The sequence below is a fragment of the Lycium ferocissimum genome, chromosome 2, assembly GCF_029784015.1.
Source record: "Lycium ferocissimum isolate CSIRO_LF1 chromosome 2, AGI_CSIRO_Lferr_CH_V1, whole genome shotgun sequence".
In the NCBI taxonomy this organism is placed as follows: Eukaryota; Viridiplantae; Streptophyta; class Magnoliopsida; order Solanales; family Solanaceae; genus Lycium; species Lycium ferocissimum.
Genome location: NC_081343.1, coordinates 21840481 through 21849380, shown reverse-complemented (window position 1 = coordinate 21849380; position 8900 = coordinate 21840481). Strand labels below are relative to the sequence as shown.

Genomic DNA, 8900 nt, shown 5'->3' with positions numbered 1-8900 from the left:
GAGTGTCCGGACAACCACCCCAATTTGATGTATAAGAGACAAGAGAGGCCAGAGGATTTGAAGATTCCCCGGGAGACCAAACTCAATAGTACCTTAATGGTATAACTGGAAGTATCGCGTTTAAGAGCATGCATCTGTGCAACATGAAGAACATAAGCCAGATGTGAAGGCATACTTGTTGAACCATCATAGACATGAGTGATTCGGCAGTCTTGGTGAATGTAAGGTACCGTAACGCATTCTACGATATATTACGATATTGTATAGGGATCATCATCTACATCCAGGCGAGCTTTGGAAGTCGTGGCACCAAGTTTGGGTTTTGATTCGACCAAAGAAGAATCGACTTGGCAACCGATATGCCCTTAGGCACGCATGCTCTATAATATCCGCCGTATAATTTTTCTTCGAGAGAGAAACGGGTGCTGTAGCAGAAGTCCGATTGCAAAGAGGGGAAATCGGCCACATTAAAATTAGCCTAGAGGGGAGGTCCGTTTCATATCCAAAAACTGCTCAGCAACAGTCGGACAAGTGGGGGAATGTTCGAGAGAACCAGAAAGTTTGGGTGAGAATAATATCATCAACATATAAAGGTAATGTAAGCAATGAACCCTAGACAATAAATAAAGAGAGAGTGATCGTATAAGAGCCCCAATTGGTGAAAAACCACAAGTGGGAGACATACTTCGCAAGAAGTGAAAAAGGAACCATGCACGGAGAATTTGTCCGTACAACGATTTCTTCAAGAGAGAAACATGATGGGGATGCTTTTGATCCTTACAAAAAAAAAAAAATAGGCTGATGCATATGACACGTTCATTAAGATTACCGTGTAGGAAAGCATTGGTGTGGACGTTTATTATTTATGAATTATGGGCGAAGAGTGTGAAGTGTTCAAGACAACAAGGAATAGTAGCTCGGTTTGACAACCGGACCGAAAGTCTCATCGCATTCAACTCCATTTTACATTATCGAGACTTGAAAACAACAGATTAAAGTTCGGGCTTTCTTTCTTAAAAGAACCACGTATTTCTTTTTATGACGAAAAATCCACATATAACGTAACATTCACACAAGGACGTGGAACCAATATTTTCACGTCTTATCGACGTGGGAACCAACTCCCACGTCTTATTATTAATTATGCAGGCATTATATTCATCAACCTCTCCTTCTTTCCAATCGTGTCATTTAGAGTAACAGATTTCGGGATAGGCTAGATGGAGAGAGTACGGGAAGAAGTCAGCACCTTCTCGATAGAACAAGAAAATCACGTCGGGCTTCTTTCAAAACTACGCTATAGACTAGACGGTGGGATCTTATCCATTTGTAGATGGGCTCGATAGCGGACCGTGGGGTCTAGACCGGGAAGTGGGGGTGGGAGCATTACGGCGCATCACGGGTTCCATACCAAGGGCACGGGTAATGATATCAGCCCAAGTGTTAACGCGCCAAAGACCTTGACTGTCGGGACTACAGCGGAATGACGAGCCGGGAGTAGGCTGAAAGCCATAGTGCTGATATGGAGAAATCCCATGGTCCAAAAAGTCATAAGAAGTTGGGGTGGGGAGTGCAATTTGGAGAAGGGAAATTGAGTTTATTCAAAGATCACATCGGCCGTGAAATGATTTTGAGCGGATAAATCATAACATTTATATCCCTATGATTCGAATCTGTACAGCCCAAAAATAACACATGGATCTTTGCTTGTAACTTATGAATAGTTGTAGATGGGAAAAGTGGATAGCATAGACACCAAATTTTCTGTGAGATGAGAATAGGAGGGGGTTACGTTGACAGAGAACTTACGTCGGTGATTTATACCAGCTACGCCTTTGGAATACGGGAAGTAATTAAGGAAGTATGCCTGGAATACAATCATTCGGGAGAGCACGATGCCATCAGAAAAAACTTCCTTGACCGATTGGGAGTGGACAAGAAGAGCAGCGCACTATGTTATTAATGGATTTAATTTTTCTTTCCGCTTTGCCATTTTGAGGAGCAGTATGGGGGCAAGAAAATCAGAAATTTAAACCATTTGAGGCGCAAAAAGATTGAAAATTCCCATTGGCGAACTCCCGCCCATTATCACATTGAATGTTTTTAATGTCTCTTTCGAATTGAGTCCGTATTAATGCCTTAAAAGATAGAAAAGTGGAATAGACTTGGGACTTGTTAGAGATTGGAAAAGTCCAAAGAAAATTACTATAATCATCAAGAAAGAAAACATAATAGCGGTGCCCTTTAGAACTTGAAACAGGAGATGACCATAAATCACTATGAATGATGTCAAACGGCATAGTAGTAAATGACAATGAATCATAAAATGGAAATTTAACATGTTTCCCCAAAGGACAAGAGGTGCAAAAAGAAGTTCGGGCCCTATTACATTCAATTAAGGCATTACTACGAAGAGAACTAAGAATAGCATTTCCCGCTTTCGAGTCGGGAACGCCAAAGCCTAGGTTGCAGTGAAGGTGGATGGTGGAGTGGCCCATTCGTGGCATTGATGGGATACAAGCACACGAGTGCTCTCACATCTCATTAGGCTCCCCGTCGGTAAATCCTTCACGTAAAACCCAAGATATGTGTCAACCGTAAACATTATTGTCCTTAGTGAATTTACGTACGGAAATAAGGTTTTTGACGAGTTTTGGAGACGCAAGACATTTCGGAGACGTAATCGAGGATTAGGTGGGGGAAGGGATGTACGAACCATAGCCTCGAATTGGAATAGTGCTACCATTACCAACAATGATTAAATGTTATTGCTCAAATTAAAATAAGACGCGAGAGTACTTTAAAAAGAAAGCCGTGCATGTGGAAGTCGCACACGCTGTCCATGTACCAATTATCATCCGGTGATGCGGGACCGAGGTGCATGGTTGCCTCCACGTTTGTCGGACCCCTTATTAATTGGTCGGAACATGCACGGAATAGCTCGTCGAGGTTTGGACCCGCACCGAGAATGCCGCCGCCTTCGAAAATCGGGAAGAATGAATCATTGATAACACGGCAGGGGGGCATTGATACAAAAATATCCAAATACCAAATCCGACTGCCGGGGTGGTCGTCCCTCGCCCACCAAACTGGAAAACGTCCGCCGCCGCCGCGGCCAAGAAAGAACGTTCTGTTGTTGTTATTCTTACCCTTTCCCTTGTCTTTTCAAAGAATTCCCGCCACGATTTTATCACGACGGTTAGTTGAATTACAAGAAAGTGGCGGGGAGGTATATCTTTATTCGATACAAGTAGAGCCGCGGGATTGGAATCGCGGGCAAGAAGGTAAAATTTCCATTTATTCATCAAAAGAAACGTCCCTTTTGAAGCCAGAATTGATTTTCCTTGATACCTAACATAATGTATGAAAGGATCCTTGAATAACCATAGGGTAACCTGAAAATCCTTAGCAAAGACTTCTACAAGACGTTCTATTTTTCCATAAAAATAGATTCGTTCAAGAAGGGCTCCAAAAGATGTTGATCGTAAATGAGAAGATTGGTTCCGTAGAAAGACGAAAGTGGATTCGCATTCATATACATAAGAATTATATAAGAAGAAGAAGAATCTTTTTTTTTTTTTGAAAAAGAGTAACCGGGCTTCTTTGAAGTAATAAGACTATTCAAATTCCAATATTCGTGGAGAAAGAATCGTAATAAATGTAAAGAAGAGGCATCTTTTACCCAATAGCGAAGAGTTTGAACCAAGATTTCCAGATGAACGGGGTAGGGTATTAGTATATCTAATACATAATTTAGATGTGAAAAATTGTCCTCTAAAAAAGGAAATGTTGAATGAATTGATCGTAAATTATGAGATTTGAAAATCTTTTTGCCTTCGAAAGAAGATAAAGAAGATATTAATCGTAGAGAAAACGGAATTTCCACAATAAATGCAAATCCCTCTGATATCATTTGAGAATACAAACTCTTGTTGCACCCCAAAAATGGATTTTTGTTAGAATCATTAGTAGAAATAAGAAAATGATTCTGTTGATACATTCGAGTAATTAAACGTTTCACAATTAGGAAACTAAATTTATTGTTATAACCTGGATTTTCCAACAAAATCGACCTATTTCTATTTAAACCATGATCATGAGCAAGTGCATAAATATACTCCTGAAAGATAAGTGGATATAGGAAGTTGTGTTGTTGCGAGCTATCTGGCTGTAAATATCTTTGGATTTCTTCCATTTGAAATTCGATTTGAACCAAAGATGGAAGATTTTGAGGGTTATCAAATGATACATAGTGCGATACAGTTAAAACAAAGTATTATAGTAAGAATAGAATAGATACCTTGGATACAGGTAAACTTCTCAACGGATTCTCTATCATCTCTTTTTTTTTTCTTTTTTCGTTTCATTTAATTGGTCTATGTTATAGTGTTATAGGATAATAAGATGATTAGAAATCCTTTATTTTTTGAACCTAATCGCTCTTTTGATTTTGGAAAAAACTTTCTTTATCAATATACTGTTTCTTCTACACACACATCTCCATAATAGAAAATGGTAATAGTTAGGATTCATTAAAAAAATCGAGAATCCACTCATGGGACAAGAAACCCTTCCCGCATCAGGCACTAATAAATTTTTAACGTCTAATTAGATCGGGAATCATTCAAATTAAGAACAAAAGCTCGTTGCTTTTTCTTTCCCTATAATTTAATTGAAGCCGCAGCCCTATCCATTTATTCATTCGACCCAACTTTATTTTGTTCCGTTCCAAGAATTCTAACACGGTTTTATACCCATCTAGGAACAATGAAATTTTTTCAGAACTTTCCGTTGATACGACATGCTATTTTTACCATTCATTCCCTTTCAGGATCAGTCGTGGTCTTCCAAACTTTACCGAGAGTATGGACGAATCCCTCACTTCATCCATATGTGTAAAAGACACTAGCCGCACTTAAAAGCCGAATACTCTACCGTTGAGTTAGCAACCCGAAGAAAAATATCGAAAAAATTGTGTAGATCCAATCCGAAGAAAAAGAAATAAAGAGATTAGACAAGACAACCAAAAACCATTGAAAGAAGAAATCTAAAAAAATACATTCACACTTTCTAATTAATTTAAAACATAAAATAAAACTAAATAGATCCACTTCATTTATCACAATGAATTATATTTGTTCGATACACTGTTGTCAATATAAATATTGAATATTGAAAAAAAAAAGCAAAAGAAATTTCAATTGAAAACAATAAAAAATATTAAAAAAAGGACTTGTGTTGGATTGGCACTACAAATCTAATCCAAATAAAATAGATACAAAAAAGTATAGATGGGAGAATAAATAAAGACTAAGTGGAAAACAAAACTACAATTTACTTAGATTTATTGAATCCATAATGGATTCAATCAAGTTAAGTGAGATAAGCAAACTTGATTTCTTTCTTCGTTTTAGTAGAGTTCCAAAAACCACCCAATTGAAGGAAATGCCCGAATTTAGATTTAGAAGATCAATAAAATAAGAGGTTTTGTCGTTATAGAACACGGAATTCAATGGAAGCAATGAGAAATAAATACAAATAGAAAAGGAAAGGGAGGAAATACAAAAAAATAGAAGAGAAAAGTCATACAAAGTTATATACAAATCACTACCCCCTTTTTTGTATTTCCTTAATTTATTTCCTTAATTGAATTTCGGTTGATTAGGATGAAGTTCCTTAAAAACTTCCGCCTTCTTTAAAATATCCTGAACAGTTCCTGTAGGTTGAGCCCCTTTTTCAAGGAAATATAAAATAGCAGGAACATTTAAATAAGTTTGATTCTTTATCGGATCATAAAAACCCACTTTACGAAGATCTTTTCCTTCTCTTCGGGATCGAACATCAATTGCAACGATTCGATAGACGGCTCATTGGGATAGATGTAGATGAACAACACCCCCCCTAGAAACGTATAGGAAGCTTTCTCCTCGTACGGCTCGAGAAAAATGATTGATTCGAGGTTTTGTCTCTGTATGGAATTCTATCTAAGAAATGACAACTGGGTCCATAAAATGATCAAATCAATTAAAGATGTTAGTCTTTTTTTTCTTCTTTCTTCCTGAAAATGAAAAAGAAACCATTCGTACTCTCATAACTCAAGTTGGATAACTTTCAAACAGTTCAAAGAAAAATCTTTCGGCAATTTCATTTATTGAGCGGTCTTTCCCCCTTTTTTGTTTGTCTCGTTTAAAATCGATTTGGATTCTTCAGTCTGATCCAGTTATTAAGACAATTAAAAAGGTGTTTCCTTGTTCTGGGATCCTTTATCTTTCTTTTATTTTTAATCATTGGGTTTAGACATTACTTCGGTGCTTTTTAATCCTTTCAAAATGGCAGCAACATACCCTTTTTGCGATTTCTATGAAAGAATCCTACAGACGATGGATTCCCGCGTGAAACACTTTGGATCGAAAAAGTTTGATCAATTCCAAGAAATTTTGGAATTGAAAACTTGCTCGAATTGGATTCTTTAGATTTCCATACCGAAGATATATTTACGAAGTTGTTCCAATTTTTTTATTGATTGGCATTAACCCTAGACCTTTGCCCCGAGAAATAAATTAATACTTTCTACTCGAGCTCCATCATGGACTCTTTACATTACCAATGATGTCGAGCCAAGAGCACCTTCATTCCTACATAAAATGGTGGATGTACAAATCCACAACGGATCGTGTCCTTCAAGTCGCACGTTGCTTTCTACCACATCGTTTCAAACGAAGTTTTACCATAACATTCCTCTAAGAACCGGTATGGAATTGATTCAATTATGGAATCATGAATAGTCATTGGTTGGGCTGATGTATAAACACCATAATCTATAGTACATAATCTATAGTATTTTCTATATCTATATACTATAGATATAGGTGGATAAAGATTTTTCTGAAGAAGTCTTAGTAAGACCCCATCAATAATATTAATTTGTCTAACATATTAATTAATATATATATATATAAATAATAATAAATAAGACGAATAAATGAGTTCTTTTTGATTCTGCATCTTCACGTGACTCAATAGGAGAGATTGACCTATTTCATACTTCTTCAAATAGCAAAGATTCAGCTTCTAAGGAATGATTAAAACGATTTATCTTTCGACATCATTATTTGAAGAAATTTTGATCATCTTAGGAAAAAAGACTTATCTTTTTTTTAATTGAATCATCAACGATTTCAATGATTTAAAATAGATAAATACACCAAACAACAAATCCAATTTTTTTATGAGATGGATAAAAAAAGATTAATGTAAGGTAAGATTTTAATTCTTATTCTTTTTTTTTTTTTTTTTTCATCTGATTGATAAAATCCAAAGAATAGGGAGGTTTTCGTATCTATCAATTCGATCAAATAGACTGAGCAATTGTCACCGTTTATAGATATTGAAATGAACGCCTTCCCATTACTGATTAACTCCTATCTACCCCATTCTATGGGACTGATGCAGCATAAATCAAAAGAAAAGAAGGGGGTGTCCTAGTCTTTTTTATTTTTACGAAATGCGAGCTGTCTAGGCACAAAGCCAAACAAGTCCAGATTAAGTCAAGTTTTTGCTCCTTAACCACATTCCAGCTAACATTTCGATTTTAAACAGAACATTGTTAAAAAAGCAATCTATATTCTCATAGAATATATATATGTTCTGGGACGGAAGGATTCGAACCTCCGAATAGCGGGACCAAAACCCGTTGCCTTACCACTTGGCCACGCCCCATTTAGATTTCTATTCGATACTAATAAAGTATATTGCTGGTTTTGTTTGTTTGTCAACTCTAGTCCAAATATCTATAGAATAGATTAGATTGGTACTAGGATTTTGCTATGTTTTTGGTATGTGTAGATATAGAATTCAACTTAATTTATTGATCATTACATATAATTCAATTAAGATATTGTATGAAAATATGATTTTTTCGATTCTCCTTTGAGAAAAGGAGGATTTTTGATTGGGTGGGTTCAAAGAAAAAGAAGGATTTTTTGTTTACCTTACTTACTTTCCTTTTCCTTATATCAATAACTCAATCAAAATGCAATTATCTCCAAGAACAAAAAGTCTGTTATGCTTAATACCTTTAGTTTGATCGGTATCTGTCTTAATTCGACCCTTTATTCGAGTAGTTTTTTCTTCGGCAAATTGCCCGAGGCCTATGCTTTTTTGAATCCAATCGTAGATATTATGCCAGTCATACCTCTGTTCTTTTTTCTCTTAGCCTTTGTTTGGCAAGCTGCTGTAAGTTTTCGATGAGATCCTTAATAATATCCTAGAAAATTCATGATTTATTCGAGAAAAAATTCTAAAATAAATAAAATCAGATAAGCTTTACCGTTTGAAACCTCGATTCAAACATTGAAATTCTTGGATAGTCACGAGAAATCCGGCTTAACTTATTTCCTTATTTTTTGACGCTTTCCTTTCCAGTGAAAGACCTTATTAGGCTCCTCTTGTGTATATAAAAAATTTTGGTTAATGAAAAACTCTTATTTTATTAGAAAAGAATTTATGAAAATTCTTTTAGAGAAACTTTTAGAGAAAGAGCTTCATTGCTTGGTGTCAAACTAGGATATGCGGTAGAAAAATGGATGATCTATTCTCTTTTTTTCAAAAAAATCATCTTGGAGATTGTGTAATGCTTACTCTCAAACTCTTCGTTTACACAGTAGTGATATTTTTTGTTTCTCTCTTCATCTTTGGATTCCTATCTAATGATCCCGGACGTAATCCTGGACGTGAAGAATAAAATAAAAAAGGTTTTTCCTTGCTTGATTTTCCAATTTTCTTAGGGTTTGGTCTATTCCACACATTTAACTAAGAATAAGAACAAAGGATTTCGAAAATTGAAAAAAAATCAAGTCATCAACGGAAAGAGAGGGATTCGAACCCTCGGTACGATTAAC

The 8900-nt window shown here is 36.0% G+C and overlaps 1 non-coding gene and 1 pseudogene across 1 annotated transcript in view; both read right to left on the bottom strand.

Moving 5' to 3' along the window:
- Positions 1–3290: 3290 nt before the first annotated feature.
- On the bottom strand, positions 3291–5421 carry LOC132034011 (maturase K-like; annotated as a pseudogene).
- Positions 5422–8863: 3442 nt separating this feature from the next.
- Positions 8864–8900, bottom strand: part of TRNAS-GCU (transfer RNA serine (anticodon GCU)) — an 88-nt gene continuing 51 nt past the window's right edge. Inside the window, exon 1 of the tRNA in view lies at positions 8864–8900. This exon is cut by the window's right edge and continues 51 nt beyond it. This is a non-coding gene — a tRNA (tRNA-Ser).